The sequence below is a fragment of the Chionomys nivalis genome, chromosome 11 (genome assembly GCF_950005125.1).
Source record: "Chionomys nivalis chromosome 11, mChiNiv1.1, whole genome shotgun sequence".
Taxonomy (NCBI): domain Eukaryota; kingdom Metazoa; phylum Chordata; class Mammalia; order Rodentia; family Cricetidae; genus Chionomys; species Chionomys nivalis.
In genome coordinates this window covers 56,168,499-56,174,360 of record NC_080096.1, presented here as the reverse complement: position 1 = coordinate 56,174,360, position 5,862 = coordinate 56,168,499, and positions in this window count along the sequence as shown.

Here is a 5,862-nt window from a genome sequence, read left to right as displayed (position 1 = left end):
TGAGAAGCGCCGCCCCCAGCCCATTCTGTTCGGAAGCACCCCGCGACCCACGCGCCGCCCCCGGCCCATCTCCGCCCCCCTTCCCCTCCCGCCCATCTCCGCCCCCCCCTCCGGCGCGTCCCCGCGTCCCCTGCGCGCCGTTCCCAGTCGCGCGGGAAAGCTTCCCAGAGGCGCCCAGAGGGAGGCGCGCGCGGGGCCGGCGGGCCGCATCCGGGGTCCCGCTGCCTCCCGCCCAGCGCACGCCTCCCGCCTCGGCCGCTCGCCGCGCTCGCCACCCCTCGCGGTGACAGCCGGCGCCTCGGGACGCGTGCGCACCGCCCGCCCCCTGGCTGCAGCCGTCACCTAGAGCGGCTGGCTCTGCACGCCCTGCGCGCGGGTCCGTTGTCGCTGCGGTCAGGTTTGGGTCCCGGTCCCCTTCCTCTCAGCCCGACGCCCCTCGGCGAGGCTTGCCCGGTTCCGAATCCAACTATTTGAAGGAGAAAAAGGAAGATCAGCGAGGCCTGCCATGTGTCAGCCCGCCAATCAGGACGCGCGCGGGCGTTTTGAACGCGAGCGCCATGTAGCTGCGCTCCTCCGCGGAGGACCGCGCGGAGAGAAGAGCTTCTGCCTGCTTGGGGACCCAGGACCTGCGCTCCGCTGCGGACCGGTAGGTGCGGCCCGGCCGGTCCCCGAGTGGATGGGCAGACACGAGGCCGCCGCTCGGGGACCGTGTTTATTTTCGGTTTTAAGAGAGAGCGCCAGTGGAGCGTCCGCCTGTCTTCCTCTTTCTCCGCCCAGCGTCCCCACCCTCTGCGATCCCCTCCCCCTCCTCCGGGCTGCCCCTTTCCCCGCCACCCCGCTGCCGCTCCCTCCTCCCCCGCCGCGGACCCCGCCGAACAGGAAAAGCGAGGGGGCGGGGGGAGGAGAGGAAGGAGCGGTAAAAACGGAGGGCCGAGTCGACCCGGGACTCGGGGAAAGCGCTGGGTCAGTCGCGGGTCCGGACCTCTGCGCTTGCGAAAGCGGGAAGTCGAGCCCAGGACGCCTCTAGCGGGCGCGCGGCAGTGTCCCGGGGTCGTTGCTCCACGGACTGAGGGAACCTGTTTCCAGTTCACCGGCAAGGTCCTAGCGGGCCTGGGTGGCCCAGCTGTGCGAGATGACGTGGAACCCGGGCTAGCTTTCGGAACCTGCAATTGCGGGCCCGAAACTCGGTGGCTTCCAGTTTACAGGCTGGGGCCTAGTAGTCTGTTTGCTGTAAAGAGACCACATCAGGGTGACAGCTGGCAAGGGTCTTTATAGTGCTCTAAGCCCCAGCCCTAGACACAGAGGAAAGCGAGACCTGGGGTTAGCTAAAACCCAGCTCAGGCCTTGCTGTAGCTGGGAGGTCTGGCGGGCCAGCCGCTGCTTTTCCATCCCCATCCCGGTGTGCGACTTTCAATAGAACCTCTCAGCCCCGGGTCGGCTAAATGGGATAAGATTCTAGGGGCCCTTGGGTGAGCTTCACTGAGACTTCGAACTTCCCAAAGACAGTGCTTGGCTGGGGCTTCTGACCACTCTACTTAGAACTTTCTCCCTCCTCACAAAGCCGCGGCCTCCTCCAAGTTTCTGCATAAGGCAGTTTCCCACTTTCCAGGAAGGCCCTTTGAGTAGACGGGCTACTCTAGCCTTTCTTTGAAGAATGTAAAATGAAAAATCTGAACTTTTAAAATTAATTCCATTCCCTGATGCCTCTTCTCTGTCAGTTGTATGTGGAGGAGTTGTGAAATTTTATTTTCGTGTAAATATAATCATGAAGATATTGGAGTCCCAAGTGACTTTTGGCTATGTGCTCTTCAAAAAATTGATAATGAACTGGTGATATGAGTTTTTACTTAAACTCAAATCACCCATTTTGTTCTCAGAGTTGCCCTTTGAGTTCAAGATGGTTGTCATTACTTTACAGGTGACTCAAGCCTTGGACACTGCCTGGCTTCAAGTGTGCAGGTTAGACTCAGCAGGACTCAAGTGGTGCTATCTTTCTGCTGCCCCAGAGACAACGAACGGGCAGTGAGTTATCTGTGAGTCACTTTGCAAACAGAATCAGTGGTAATTGGGACTTTGCTGTTTATCAGTGGCCTGAAAAACTAATGGTCCATTTTATGTCTTTTATAAAGGAAAACAGTACTGTTTTAGATTAGCAAACTCATTCTAATTTTTTTTAAAAATATTTATTTATTTATTTATTATGTATACAATATTCTGTCTGTGTCTATGCCTGCAGGCCAGAAGAGGGCACCAGACCCCCCCCCCCCCAGGAAACTCATTCTATAGAGAGGAATAGAAAATATCCCCCTCCTCCCGCACAGTGTTTTCTTTGTCTTTCAGGTAGGGAGGACCTTTTCCTTTTTTGAGGTTTTCTGGGAATAGAACCCAGAGTTCCAGGCAAACACTCCACCAAGCTGCGTCTCAGTTCTCTAACTGACCAATTTTCATTACAAATTTTATGAGCATGACACACACTCAGTCTCAAATCCACCAAGGCATAAGGCAGAGGACACCGTGGGGCTGGGGAGATGGCTCACTGGGCAAAGCACTTGTCTCACAGGACTGAACTCAGACCCTGTAATCCCACTGCTAGAGGTGAAGAAAGGGGATTCCCTGAGCAAGGTGGCTAACTGGACAAACCAAATCAGGGAGTTCTGGCTTCAAGTGAGAAACCCTACCTCAATATTTAAAGTGGAGAGATTGACCCTTGACTTCACCCTTTGACCTCTCCACAGGCACATGCACCCTCACACATACATACTGTACTTATAGCTAGCATACAGAAGTATAGGGAAATGCATGTTAGATGTTTGTGTATATTTATATATGTACACATAAGCTTTAAATCAGTCTTAAAACTCATATTTGTTATATATGTGCACACACACATATCTGTAAGCATGAGGAATATATGCACATAGAGAAAAATTGTGAACACACACACAAATATCTCGTTAGCTGCAGAAATTTCACTTCAAATTGTTTCACTCTGTGGATTGTGGAAGTCTGGAGCAAACGTTCTTTATAATAGTATACAGTAGCAAAAGCAGAAAGAATAAACATAAAACATGATGTTTTGGTGACATTGATGTTTTCTAAAAACCATGACTAGCCACAAAGGCAAGCCTTCATAGCTGTGAAAATGGGAGCGGTATAGTCCAAGAGCCATGACAGCAGCAGAAAGTGACTACTAGAACAGCATAGTCCTACGTGTATTTTAAATGTCTGTTGGGTAGGCACGCTTAAATTACACACATATACACAAACACTTGTATAGTTTCTGTAATGATACATAAAATTGTTGAGTAAGAATAGTTTAAAAGCACATTTCCTACCATTTCAGCTACAGAAGTTATTCCTTTACTATTCTGAAAGTTGGAAAACAAAGCCAAGTTTTCACCAGAGTTGGTGTTTTGTGAGGCCTTGGAAGAGAATATCCTCACTGGGTGCTCTCAAAAAAAAAAAAAAAAAAAAAAGAATAGTTTAAAAGCCAAGTATGGTGGTGCACGCTTTTAATCCCAGCACTCTGGAGGCAGAGGCAGATGGATCTCGTGAATCTGAGGGCAGCCTGGTCTACAGAGCGAGTTCTAGGACAGCCAGGGCTACATAGAGGAAACTCTGTCTCGAAAAACAAACAAAATAGCATAAAAGTCTCACATATTATTTAATACTTTTGTGAACTGTTTCAAAGTTTGCCATCAACAAGAATTATAGTAACCACCACAGATCAATTATCGTTGAGTAAACCTGGAGCTGATTAGCAAATATGAATTTTTCCAGTGTTTTCTGAGTCAAGATTGGGGCCCAATTTTTTCAAGAGAAAGAGGTTTTTAGACTTGTTGCCTTCCAGTAACTAATGGGGCCAACATCATCATGTGTATCTATTATGTCTATATGATATAATAAATGCCATTTGTTTTTTTTCCCAGAAGACATCATTCCATTTTTTTCTGTTTACAATAAGATTTAAACAGACCAAAAGCCACTGGCGTCAGTGGCTGTCCAGAGGGGGACTAGTAAAGATGATCAGATCTGATCAGATCGTTTCCAGCCAGGAGTGTAGCTCTGTAGGGGGTAGCATGTGGGCAGGGGAAGAGTGAGGAAGAGCGCTTGGAGGAGAAGGGAAAGATCTTGGGGCATCCTAATCCCTAGAGGGGCAAGGAGCTGCGGTGCATACATTTTCCCAGTAGTCACCCTTGGAAGAAGAAACTCTTGTTACCAGTAACCTACCGGGTTGTCCATTTTTGTGAACTCACTAGACTGTTACTGTTTAATGTTTTTAATTATCTCATAAACATATTATAAAATATGTAGTAGCATACAGTGAAATTATTTTCAGCCTAATGAGATACAGAGACTGGATTTAAGAGTTTTACATTTCTTGGGAGGACACAGAAACCTTTCGGTCACTCTCTGATTTGGGAGTCCCCCAAGACCCACTGCAGTCCCATGTTCTCTTTGAATTCTTACGCAAACATAGAGTGGAAAGCCTTGCCATGTAATCACACAAAAATCACATTTTCAGTGTACTGATAGTAATTTAGAATAGCTGATCCCCATATTCTATATCATATTTGCCTGCCTAGATTATTATAAGAAACTAGTTCAGGGGTCTCAGTTAGCATGAAAAAAAAATAGAAAAAGTAACAGAAAAATCAGAACTAAGATGAACTGAGAAAGACATAAATTAAGCCATGTATTTCTGTTGCAATGGCCTTTGTCAGATTTCTCTGTTAATTTTTCAGTGAACCAGTGCAGCAGGGGTGGTTCAGGGGTAGAACTCTCAATGAACTGAGAGTAACATTTTAAAGGATTCACCTTTCTCCAGAGCACAGAGTTTCAGTGTTTTCCCTCTTGTCCCTGTCCCCTATATATCTTTGCTTAGCTCATGGCAAAAATAATTACTAATAAGATACGGAAATAAATATTCACAAGTAAACACAGATCTATCTTCCTCTGTATATAGACATATATATACATACAACATACATATATCACTGTAAGATATACAGAGATTCAAAAAGCATAGAACTTTAGTGATGATAGGAATGTAGAAAGACCCTAATCCAGTTTCCATATTTATATATAAAGGAAATTGAGATAATTAAAGCTATGTGGCTTAGCAGTCACATGTTAAATTAACTAATAACATGAAAGAGTGCTTAGTTTCTCTTCTTTTCATTCCCTTAATCTGTGCAGGAATTTCAAGTAGAATTGGAGAATTCTTTCAAAGTATTGAGGTGCAACTGTTATTACTTCTTTAAGTATTTGAAATTAGTTTTAATGATATAATATCTGTCCATCCAGTCATGAGTAGTAATAATTGAATGTTGACATGACAAATTACACTAACTTGAATTTTCATAAATTAATCAATAGTTATGCTAGTAATTGGAATATGCCCACCAACTCAGAATATGGTTGTGGCTAGATGGTCATATGCACACGGTAGCAGACCTCTTTGCATCTTGGGACACTGGCTTCTGCCATATGCAAGACTGCTTCAGATATATCCTGCAACTTTTGTGGATATTTAATCCTACTGCTGTGCTTTTTTAAGAGTGGTACAGTATTGGCATAGTGAAGCTTTGAGCCTGCCATGAAAAGCACCAGGATCAAAGGAAATTAGCTTATCTTTCATTTGAAAAATAGTCAAAGAGTCATTGTAAAGGCAATTAAAGTCTTTGTTAGCTGTTATATAAATATATACATAACTTGTTTTTCATATTTCCCGTTAAGGGCAGTTGGGAATGTATTAGTGGTATCTAGCTGAAGATAAACTGGACAATGCATTGTTCTCTGTAATATGGAGATGAAGTATCTAAAAACAATTTACATAATGCAGTTCCAAATCTTTTGGGG